Here is a 13,077-nt window from a genome sequence, read left to right on the forward strand (position 1 = left end):
TGACAAAGATGTCACAAAAAAAGAAAACTACAGGCCAATATCACTGATGAACATAGATGCAAAAATCCTCAACAAAATTCTAGCAATCAGAATCCAACAACACATTAAAAAGATCATACACCATGACCAAGTGGGCTTTATCCCAGGGATGCAAGGATTCTTCAATATCCGCAAATCAATCAATGTAATTCACCACATTAACAAATTGAAAAATAAAAACCATATGATTATCTCAATAGATGCAGAGAAGGCCTTTGACAAAATTCAACATCCATTTATGATAAAAACTCTCCAGAAAGCAGGAATAGGAGGAACATACCTCAACATAATAAAAGCTATCTATGACAAACCCACACCAAACATTATCCTCAATGGTGAATTAAAGTCAGGAACAAGACAAGGGTGTCCACTTTCACCGCTACTATTCAACATAGTTCTGGAAGTTTTGGCCACAGCAATCAGAGCAGAAAAAGAAATAAAAGGAATCCAAATTGGAAAAGAAGAAGTAAAACTCTCACTGTTTGCAGATGACATGATCCTCTACATGGAAAACCCTAAAGACTCCACCAGAAAATTACTAGAGCTCATCAATGAATATAGTAAAGTTGCAGGATATAAAATCAACACACAGAAATCCCTTGCATTCCTATACACTAATAATGAGAAAGTAGATAAAGAAATTAAGGAAACAATTCCATTCACCATTGCAACGAAAAGAATAAAATACTTAGGAATATATCTACCTAAAGAAACTAAAGACCTATATATAGAAAACTATAAAACACTGATGAAAGAAATCAAAGAGGACACTAATAGATGGAGAAATATACCATGTTCATGGATTGGAAGAATCAATATAGTGAAAATGAGTATACTACCCAAAGCAATTTACAAATTCAATGCAATCCCTATCAAGCTACCAGGCACATTTTTCACAGAACTAGAACAAATAATTTCAAGATTTGTATGGAAATACAAAAACCTCGAATAGCCAAAGCAATCCTGAGAAAGAAGAATGGAACTGGAGGAATCAACTTGCCTGACTTCAGGCTCTACTACAAAGCCACAGTCATCAAGACAGTATGGTACTGGCACAAAGACAGACATATAGATCAATGGAACAAAATAGAAAGCCCAGAGATAAATCCACACACATATGGACACCTTATCTTTGACAAAGGAGGCAAGAATATACAATGGAGTAAAGACAATCTCTTTAACAAGTGGTGCTGGGAAAACTGGTCAACCACTTGTAAAAGAATGAAACTAGATCACTTTCTAACACCCCACACAAAAATAAACTCAAAATGGATTAAAGATCTAAATGTAAGATCAGAAACTATAAAACTCCTAGAGGAGAACATAGGCAAAACACTCTCAGACATAAATCACAGCAGGATCCTCTATGATCCACCTCCCAGAATGCTGGAAATAAAAGCAAAAATAAACAAATGGGATCTAATTAAAATTAAAAGCTTCTGCACAACAAAGGAAAATATAAGCAAGGTGAAAAGACAGCCTTCTGAATGGGAGAAAATAATAGCAAATGAAGCAACTGACAAACAACTAATCTCAAAAATATACAAGCAACTTATGCAGCTCAACTCCAGAAAAATAAACGACCCAATCAAAAATGGGCCAAAGAACTAAATAGACATTTCTCCAAAGAAGACATACGGATGGCTAACAAACACATGAAAAGATGCTCAACATCACTCATTATTAGAGAAATGCAAATCAAAACCACAATGAGGTACCACTTCACACCAGTCAGAATGTCTGCGATCCAAAAATCTGCAAGCAATAAATGCTGGAGAGGGTGTGGAGAAAAGGGAACCCTCCTACACTGTTGGTGGGAATGCAAACTAGTACAGCCACTATGGAGAACAGTGTGGAGATTCCTTAAAAATTGCAAATAGAACTACCTTATGACCCAGCAATCCCACTTCTGGGCATACACACCGAGGAAACCAGAATTGAAAGAGACACACGTACCCCAATGTTCATCGCAGCACTGTTTATAATAGCCAGGACATGGAAACAACCTAGATGTCCATCAGCAGATGAATGGATAAGAAAGCTGTGGTACATATACACAATGGAGTATTACTGAGCCGTTAAAAAGAATTCATTTGAATCAGTTCTGTTGAGATGGATGAAACTGGAGCCGATTATACAGAGTGAAGTAAGCCAGAAAGAAAAACACCAATACAGTATACTAACACATATATATGGAATTTAGGAAGATGGCAATGACGACCCTGTATGCAAGACAGGGAAAGAGACACAGATGTGTATAACGGACTTTTGGACTCAGAGGGAGAGGGAGAGGGTGGGATGATTTGGGAGAATGACATTCTAACATGTATACTATCATGTGAATTGAATCGCCAGTCTATGTCTGACGCAGGATGCAGCATGCTTGGGGCTGGTGCATGGGGATGACCCAGAAAGATGTTATGGGGAGGGAGGTGGGAGGGGGGTTCATGTTTGGGAATGCATGTAAGAATTAAAGATTTTAAAATTTAAAAAAATAAAATAAAATAAAATAAAATAAAAATAAATAAAAATCTATTCCTTTTATTTATTATTTATTGGCCCCAAAGCTTGCAAGATCTTAGTTCTCTGAGCAGCGGCTGAACCTATGACTTCAGCAGTGAAAGCACAAAATCCTAACTGCTGGACCACCAGGAAATTCCCTCAAAAATATTTTATATCTTATTATATAGTCTTCTCTTTCACTAGGCAGAGGCTATAATTTACTTATGTATTTCCTTTTGGAAGAATGGCTAGAGGGTCAAGATTTCTTGAGAAATACTCCAAGGGAGAGTTTGAGAGGTGGGGCTTTATATAATTCTGACTAGGATTTCCTAGCCAGTGAGTTCCTAGCCATATGCTAGGAAACAAGTCCTCAGGACTGATCTCTACCGAGAGACCTGCACACTCATCTTCTCCCTTGGTGATGGGCACATCTCATGACAGTCTCCACTGTGTCTTCTTGTCCCACTTATGTTTTGATTATGCAGAGCAGTAGCTGATCCTCAGTTTGTAGTGTTTACTGTCTCCAGCAGGTATTAGCAATTGGTTAGAAAGATTCTAGCAAAAGTAATCAATAGAGCAAAGAAAGATGAACCACTGAAAAGAATATAATGAGATGGTAGAAGTCACCTTAAGTATATTGTGGTTAAATAATTATAGAATCTTCTGGCTAAATTTAAAGATAGAATATTTTCAAAGAATATATGGCACAGAATAAAAACTGAATGAAAAATGAAATAAATGGATGAATGAATGATAAGATCATGAACATGCTTACTAACATTGATTACTGGCTATCATACTATTACATTTAAAAGCTATACTTTGACTATTCTACTAAGAATGAAGATTTTTCAGCACTGTAGAATGTCTGTCAGAATTACTTCCCTATATCCTTCATGAACTTTATAAAGTTGTGGTGGCCTGATGGAATTTGTAATTTGAAGACCACAGATACAGAATACAGAGGAGCAGGCTAGAATTATATTCCTGAATTAAGAGAGCCATCTGAGCATTAAGTATTCAAGACCTAATAGTATTGAAATGCCAATCTATGGCAAAGCCTTGTGGAGTCATTTGTCACTGTGTTTGACTATTTTATAAGGCCTTATTTGATTCTAAGGCTTTGCAGTGGAAAGAGTACTGGATTTGAAGTCAAAAAGACCCAGTTTCATGGCCAGCACATATCAAGGATGCCATTCACATAGACTCCAATATGAGTGATCCTTCATGGAGTCATGCAAAACAGTAGTTCTGCTTGGATTCAAATACTTACTCTGCTCCCTATGAGCTGTAAGATATGAAGCAGACATGAAGCGAACTAATTAATCTTGCTGAGTTGTTTCCCTTCTGTTGGTATGAGCACTAAATTGGATAACCCAGTAGCAGGTATAGTAAAGTAAAATAAAGTTGCTCAGTTATGTTCGATTCTTTGTGACCCCATGGACTGTAGCCTACCAGCCCCCTCCATCCATGGGATTTGCCAGGCAAGAGTACTGGATTGGGTTGCCATTTCCATCTCCAGGGGATCTTCCCGACCCAGGGATCGAACCTGGGTCTCCAGCATTGCAGACAGACGCTTTTACCATCTGAGCCACCAGGGAAGTATCTAGCATATGGTGCCTTGCTCATATTTGGTGACTTTTTCCACATTGCATGTGTGCATGCTAAGTTGCTTCAGCAACTTAGTGTCTAATTCTTTGTGACCTCAAAGAGTTGGTGTCCAGCTGTTTGCAACCCAATAGACTGTAGCTTGCCAGGGATTCTCCAGGGAAGAATACTGGAGTGGGTTACCATGTTCTCCTCCAAAGGATCTTCCCAACCCCATATCCTTTGACTACCTTCATCATTTTCCCCACTCCCCAGCCTCTGGTAAACAAACATATTAATACTAGTCTTTCCACAAGTTCAGCTTTTTTAGATTCCACATGTAAGTGATATCATACAGTGTTTGTCTTTCTCTGTCTGATTTATTTCACTCCTTTTGGTTTTATTTTAGTTGTTGTTCAGTCACTCAGTCCTGTCCAACTCTTTGCGACCCCATGGACTGCAGCACACCAGACTTCCCCGTCCGTCACCAACTACCAGAGCTTACTCAAACTCATGTCCATTGAGACGGTGATGCCATCCAATCATCTCATCCTCTGTCACCCATCCCCTTCTCCCATCTTCAGTTTTTCCCAGCATCAGGGTCTTTTTCAGTGAGTTGGCTCTTCACATCAGGTGGCTGAAGTATTGGAGTTTCAGCTTCAGCATCAGTCCTTCCAATGAATATTCAGGACTGATTTCCTTTAGGATGGACTGGCTGGATCTCCTTGCTGTCTGAGGGACTCTCAAGAGTCTTCTTCAACACCACAGTTCAAAAGCATTAATTCTTCTGCACTCAGCTTTCTTTTTAGTCCAACTCTCACATCCGTCTATGACCACTGGAAAAACCATAGCTTTGACCATACAGATCTTTGTCAGCAAAGTGATGTCTCTTCTTTTTAAAACACTGTCTAGGTTTGACATAGCTATTCTTCCAAGGGGCAAGTGACTGGTTTGATCTCCTTGCTGTCCCAGGGACTCTCAAGAGTCTTCTCCAACACCACAGTTCAAAAGCATCAATTCTTTGGCACTCAGCCTTCTTTATGGTCAAACTATGGGCCTGCTTTTAAAATTTGTTGCAATTTGATTTGAATAAATGCCATGTCAAATGCCTTGTGTGTTTTTGTATTTCATTTCTTTGGAGAGACATAAGAATTTCAATATATTGTGGACAAATCTAAGTGCAGAATATTTTAGATTTTTAAATTATCTCATATTCTACAAATGTAATTTTCTTATATTTAAATTTGGGTAGGTCTTAGTTATTTTTCTAGTTTTTGAGCCTCAGGATCTCTTTGCTTTAGTTACCTGGGATCTTGTGCCTAGAAGCCATGCTTTGATATTTTCAAAAAGCCAAAAATTGGCCTTGGGATTTTAAAGAAACAGTATATTCAAAAGCATTTCCTCTATTGCAAAGAGTTATTCATATATTAAGTGAGTTTTCATATATGAAGAGAGTTAAGTTTTTTTTTTTTAAATTATAGTTGATTTAAAATGTCATGTTAGTTTCAGGTGTAAAGCAAAGTGAATCAGTTGTACATACACATATATCCACTCTATGAGGTGGTTTTAATCTCTGTGTCTATATTGTCTTCACCACAACCACAAGGGTGGTCCGTCTCTGGAATATAAGTGGAACCCAAAATAAGCATTGGTTCCATAAATGAATGAGTGAATGAAAACTGGGAGACTGTTTAGGTGTGATTTCTTTTTAAAGCAATTTTTACTGAGATATAACATGTAAGTTTAAGATGTACAACGTGATATATATTGTGAAATGATTGCCATTGTAGAGTTTGTAAGTGTGATTTCCGGTGCTACCTTATGCCGTCTTGAACACTGTGGTATAGAACACTGAATAGCAAGGCTTCTATGGGCTGTCACAGTTTAAGATGAACCGGATTTCTTCTTATTGCACTCTCAGTAGAAACTTGCTAGACACTTAATGGAAACTTTGTAGAAACTTAAGTAGAGAATTTTTCTTTTCGTTTGCTAACCTTATGGCAGAAAGTGAAGAGGAACTAAAAAGCCTCTTGATGAAAGCGAAAGAGGAGAGTGAAAAAGTTGGCTTAAAGCTCAACATTCAGAAAACAAAGATCATGGCATCTGGTCCCATCACTTCACTGGAAATAGTTGGGGAAACAGTGGAAACAGTGTCAGACTTTATTTTCTTGGGCTCCAAAATCACTGCAGATGGTGATTGCAGCCATGAAATTAAAAGATGCTTACTCCTCGGCAGGAAAGTTATGACCAACCTAGATAACATATTCAAAAGCAGAGACATTCCTTTGCCAACTAAGGTCCGTCTAGTCAAGGCTATGGTTTTTCCAGTGGTCATGTATGGATGTGAAAGTTGGACTGTGAAGAAAGCTGAGGGCTGAGGAATTGATGCTTTTGAACTGTGGTGTTGGAGAAGACTCTTGAGAGTCCCTTGGACTGCAAGGAGGTCCAACCAGTCCATCCTAAAGGAAATCAGTCCTGGGTGTTCATTGGAGGGACTGATGCTAAAGATGAAACTCCAGTACTTTGGCCGCCTCATGCAAAGAGTTGACTCATTGGAAAAGACCCTGATGCTGGAAGGGATTGGGGGCAGGAGGAGAAGGGGATGACCGAGGATGAGATGATTGGATGGCATCACCAACTCGATGGACATGAGTTTGAGTAGACTCTGGGAGCTGGTGATGGACAGGGAGGCCTGGCGTGCTGCGATTCATGGGGTCTCAAAGAGTCGGACATAACTGAGTGACTGAACTGAACTGAACAAAAGAAGATGCTACTAAAGTTCTCTGTAATGTTAATGATTACACTTAAAACAGAGGCTTCTAAAATATTTGTGTGTGTGAGTGAGTGTGTGTGTGTAGAATTCTTCTGTCCAGAATTTTAAACTGGTTGGATTACTTTGGTTCTCGAGAAGGTACAAAAAATCATAATTAGGATGAGATTTTATGCCAAATTCTAAGAAACAAAGAAAATATGAATAGATGGATTGCTGGATGTATGTAAAGTACTCACATTCTTATTTATTCATGCAAATAACAAATGTTGATGCATATTACCATAAAGAAATTGGACCATAAAGAAGGCTGAGTGCCAAAGAACTGATGCTTTTGAACTGTGGTGTTGGAGAAGACTCTTGAGAGTCCCTCAGACAGCAAGGAGATCAAACCAGTCAATCCTAAAGGAAATCAGTCCTGAATATTCATTGGAAGGACTGATGCTTTAGTTGAAGTCCAACATTTTGGCCACCTGATGCAAAGAGCCAACTCATTGGAAAAGACCCTGATGCTGGGAAAGATAGAAGCTAGGAGGAGAAGGGGACAACAGAGGACAAGATGGCTGGATGGCATCACCGACTCAATGGACATGAGTTTGAGCAAAGTCTGGGAGATGGTGAAGGACAGGAAGCCTGGCATAGTGAAGTCCATGGGGTCACAAAGAGTTGGACACGACTTAGCGACAATGGTAACAACAACAAATTACCCTTCTACAAGTCACTATGATGAAAAATACAGACAATGTTACTGTGCTCATGGAGCTTACATCCTAGTTAGGTGGGAGCTAAAAAGTCTGAAATAAACTAGTTAAAACAAGCATAACAATTATAATACAATAAGCCTGGCATGCTGCAGTTCCTGGGGTCGCAAAAAATGAGACAGGACTTATGACTGAACAACAAAGGACTAGAAAGGAAATTAAAAGGGTGTGAACCTAAGGAATAATAAGGAAGGCTGGTTTGGGATGTTGAAGAGGCAACATTTATACAGAGACCTAAAGAAGAAGAAGGAACTGCCTAGGGACCTGTGAAGGCCACACTCACAGAGGGAGTCTTGATTTCGTGTACTCTGGGACTTCTGTCAATTATTTCACAGAAGCTCTGAGGTATATTAAATCTTTATAGATAATTCAATTAAAAAATTAACTGAAAACCTACTTAGATTTCCCTTGAATACAAAAGCAATTAGGTTTAATATAAACTCTAAATATTACTACCCCCCCCCCCCCCCCCCACTGAAGACCAAGCCATCCCCACATGGCAAGAAAAACCAAAAACAACTTAATAGGAATGTTTTTACATCCATTTTTCTCTCAAGAATTCTGGTGTGCAATGTCTAAAATGTTTGAGCCCACTTTTTAAATAGATAGTCTGATAAACACAAAGGAAACATACGGAGGAATATGTCACTAGTTTATGAATCTGGGTAAGTCATTCTCATTAGATTATAGCCAGTCTTCTACCTCATAGATTATTCTCTTCTGTTAATTCTCTTCCTTTTCTCTTTCCACCTTTCTTTTGGTTATTGCACTGCTCATTAGCATTTCTATTAAGCAATTCTGAGGCTAAGGAAAAAAAAATCAATCCAGGAAAAGAGCTTCAATTTGAGGCTTGATGGGTGAGAAGTTGAATCTATTGGCTAAAATCAGATGATTTTGAGGTTCTCTGTGGATTTCCTTTATCCATGTTATTTCTGCCCCAATAGCATAGACTAACAGTAGCTGATTATTTGTTGTTGTTCAGTTGCTAAGTTGTGTCTGACTCTTTATGACCCCATGAACTGCAGCACGCCAGACTTCCCTGTCTTTATGGCATAACATAGAAAGACACATTGCTAAAGGTTTTGGGAGTATAGACATATTTAAACTAAAACCTCTGGGTGAGAAAATTATTTAAGTGATTACAATTTGGAGAGTGTTGAGGTAACACTAGTAATATGAACAGAGATTGTCCTTAGAAAGCATGCTGTTGCCTGTAGCCATAGGGAACATCTCTAGTAAGGAATTCTTCACAGTCTAGAAGTAGCTGACCCAGCATCATAGACCAGGTCTATGATGGCCTTTCCCCATTCCTGCTAATACTCTTTAACCCAGACAAACTGTGTTTCTTTTAGTTGTTGTCGTTCAGTCACTCAGCTGTGTCCGACTCTTTGTGATTCCCATGAACTGCAGCATGCGAGGCTGCCCTGTCCTTCACTACCTCCTGGAGTTTGCTCAAACTCATGTCCATTGAGTCGGTGGCGAATAGAAATAGTTTATTTGAAATAGTAACCAGAAATGTGAAACAAGCCCAAGCACGCATCCTAAATCATGGTCGTCACTCACCTTATGTTTGTAGATCTTATAGACACCTTCATGGCCTTTCTCTTCAGGCCTGAGGCTATTCTTTTCAAAGATCCACTGGCCTGCTGTGTTCCCAGGGGGCTGAAGAGCTATATCCTCCTGGGATGCGTGAGGACAGGGAAGGCTGAAGACCAGGTTCCATGGGTAGATCAGAAAAGGACATGCAGAGATTCTGTGTCCTTGGTGGGGTTGTACTTGTGCTGAACTTGCAAAATGCATGAGTTCAGTGTCATCTGTTTTCAGTATTTCCTGAACAATTGATTTATTCCACATTATTAATGAACTTTGCAGCAGTTCCACTTGTCAGAGCCTACTCTGTAGGGGTCAATAATGAGAGGAAACCTGATGTTAGTGAATCCAGCTTAAGTGATTCTGTCATGCTAACGATTCAATATATCAGGACAAATGTCAGCTCTTTCCAATATGTTAATTCCTCTGATCCTATTTGCATAAACTACAGTCAATGAAATACAGGCTCCCCCTCTAAGATAGTTAATGGAAATTTGTAAAGAATTTTTAATATATTTTTGGGGGAATCTTTTTCAACCGAAATTCTTGAATTGAAAAGTGATATGGAAAGCAAGAATCACAGATTGGGAAGAGGATGTAAAACTATTACAAAAGCAAAAATATAAGGGAATATAAAATCCATAGGTATAAATTTCATTGTTAAGAATCTCATGCATTTGCGCTTACTACTTTCAAGAGAAGCAATTACTTTCTAAAGAAACTTGAGAACAAAGCACTGATGTATTCTTTTTATAGTTTGAGTTGAGTTTTCAGTTTCTCTAGTCTCTGGAGGTAAATCACCAGTTCATTAGTTTTCCCAAAGGACATTAAATCTGGGTTTCCTATCTCTCCTCCTAACCCACAATATTTCTGTGGGATCACCAACATGTGACAGCAATGTTTGTTTTAGAATCAGCATTTCTTTTGCTCTCAAGTCCAAGGTGAATATCACCATTTAAAATTAAGATTAAGAAGTCAGAATTATTTTATTTCCTTTTTTGAGATGAGCTACATAGTTATCTGATTTAGTCAACGAAGTCATTTTCTTTCTTTCTTTTTTAACAAACTTCAAGATTTCTATTCATTCAGAGACCTTAAGATTTTATCAATTGATTGTCATCTGGGGTTTATTATCAATAGCTTTCTGTATTGATTTGCACTATTGGCAACTGTAATTTTCATTTGAACTGCAGACATTTCTCTTGTCTACTAATTTTTTTGGCTTTGTTTTGTAATGTGGCTCAAACTTTTACTTCTTCACCCATGACATTTAATTAGTTCAGTTCAGTTCAGTCGCTCAGTCTTGTCCGACTCTTTGTGACCCCATGAATCGCAGCATGCCAGGCCTCCCTGTCCATCACCATCTCCCGGAGTTCACTCAGACTCACGCCCATCGAGTCCATGATGCCATCCAGCCATCTCATCCTCTGTCGACCCCTTCTCCTCCTGCCCTCAATCCCTCCCAGCATCAGAGTATTTTCCAATGAGTTAACTCTTCACATGAGGTGGCCAAAGTACTGGAGTTTCCGCTTTAGCATCTTTCCTTCGAAAGAAATCCCAGGGCTGATCTCCTTCAGAATGGACTGGTTGGATCTCCTTGCAGTCCAAGGGACCCTCAAGAGTCTTCTCCAACACCACAGTTCAAAAGCAGCAATTCTTCGGCGCTCAGCCTTCTTCACAGTCCAACTCTCACATCCATACATGACCACAGGAAAAACCATAGCCTTGACTAGACGGACCTTAGTCGGCAAAGGAATGTCTCTGCTTTTGAATATGCTATCTAGGTTGGTCATAACTTTCCTTCCAAGGAGTAAGCGTCTTTTAATTTCATGGCTGCAGTCACCATCTGCAGTGATTTTGGAGCCCCCCAAAATAAAGTCTGACGCTGTTTCTACTGTTTCCCCATCTATTTCCCATAATAGAGAATACTTTATTCATGTAACTTTGGTGGAGATAAAAACAAACAAACAAGATAGACCTGGAATTCTTATTGTTGACATTTGCTTGAGTAGTTTCATGCCTCCCTGGCAGTCCCTGAGGTAGTTTTCAGTCTCAGTTAAGGTGAGATAACAAGGATGTTGCTAACAGCACTCAGTGCTGTCAGTCAGCACAGAGCAGCATCAGCAATATGGCCTGTGTTCTCCATCCATGCTTTAGTGCTTACCTGCCATCAGCCTAGTGACCTGTCCGTTTGTCACTTTTTATAGGTTGCAGGATGAGTTTAAAAACTTATCCAAATCATTCTTCTTACCTAAGTTGCCATGTTCATCTTCCCTCCATTTAATTTAATTTTGTTATCTCTGACCCCATGGACTGTAACTCACCAGGCTCTTCTGACCATAAAGTTCTCCGGGCAAGAATACAGGAGTGGGTAGTCATTCCCTTCTCCAAGGGATCTTCCTGACCCAGGGATCCTGCATTGCAGGCGAATTTTTACCATCTGAGCCACCATGGAAGCCCAGATTATTTTAATGTCTTTTTTTTTTTAAAGTCTTTATTGAATTTGTTACACTATTGCTTATGCTTTATAGTCTGTTTTTTGGCCATGAGGTATGTGGGATATTAGGCATGCAGGATCTTAGCTCCCTGACCAAGGATCAAACCCACATCCCATGCATTGGAAGGCAGAATCGTAACCACTGGACCACCAGGAAAGTAACCCCCCCCCCCAACACCCATATTTAATTTTAAATACACAGAACATAGTACTTTGTAAATTATTACAATGAATTGTTCAGACTGTATTTAGCTTGTTTTCTTGTCCTAATATAGAAAACTGGGATTTGTATTTTCACGTGTTCTTCACCTTTGGTGAGCAGGTAAGGGTGTCTTAATTGCAACATCTGTAGTACTTGAAGTGGAGGATTGTGGCCCTGATTTGCAGTTTCAGTTAATAAGTGAGCTGTCACCATGCCTTCACTTTCTAAAGACAAGTCCTGATAGTGAATAAAGGAGGAGTTTTGATGAAATTTTAGAGAGTTCATTTATCCTCCACATTCACCTTCAGGAATCAGCTAGATTTTTAAACTCTAGGTAAAACAAAGACTGGTTTTCTTTTGATTCACCATGATACTGAACACAGTGCTGTATGATATAGTAAATGATGTCTGTGTATCTTGTAGAATTTTCTAAAGGATAATGGATCTCCTTTACTGAATATGGCTAACAGCAAAAAATAATCCTCAGGTGGGGATTGGTGTTTATCAGTTTGGCCAGGAAATTCAGCTGATTAAAATTGGAATGATACAGAGAAGATTAGCATGGCCCCTGCATAATGATGACACGCAAATTCGTGAAGTGTTTCATAATTTTCAGTCTCTTTAACAAGTGGTGCTGGGAAAACTGGTCAACCACTTGTAAAATGATGAAACCAGAACATTTTCTAACACCATACACAAAAATAAACTCAAAATGGATTAAAGATCTAAATGTAAGAGCAGAAACTATAAAAATACTGGAGGAAAACATAGGCAAAACACTCTCTGACATAAATCACAGCAGGATCCTCTATGACCCACCTCCCAGAGTAATGGAAATAAAAGCAAACATAAACAAATGGGACCTAATTAAACTTAAAAGCTTTTGCACAACAAAGGAAACTATAAGCAAGGTGAAAAGACAGCTGTCAGAATGGGAGAAAAGAAGAGCAAATGAAGCAACTGACAAAGAATTAATCTCAAAAATATACAAGCAACTCCTGCAACTCAATTCCAGAAAAATAAAGGACCCAATCAAAAAATGTGCCAAAGAACTAAACAGACATTTCTCCAAAGAAGACATACAGATGGATAACAAACGCATGAAAATATGTTCAACATCACTTATTAT

General features: G+C 38.8%; 1 non-coding gene across 1 annotated transcript; it reads left to right on the top strand.

Moving 5' to 3' along the window:
* Positions 1 to 12,451: 12,451 nt before the first annotated feature.
* On the top strand, positions 12,452 to 12,561 carry LOC114115495 (U6 spliceosomal RNA). Its single transcript, XR_003589832.1, has one exon. It is a non-coding gene; the product is annotated as a U6 spliceosomal RNA (small nuclear RNA).
* The last annotated feature ends 516 nt before the right edge of the window (positions 12,562 to 13,077 follow it).

The sequence above is a fragment of the Ovis aries genome, chromosome 6 (genome assembly GCF_016772045.2).
Source record: "Ovis aries strain OAR_USU_Benz2616 breed Rambouillet chromosome 6, ARS-UI_Ramb_v3.0, whole genome shotgun sequence".
Classification (NCBI taxonomy): Eukaryota; Metazoa; Chordata; class Mammalia; order Artiodactyla; family Bovidae; genus Ovis; species Ovis aries.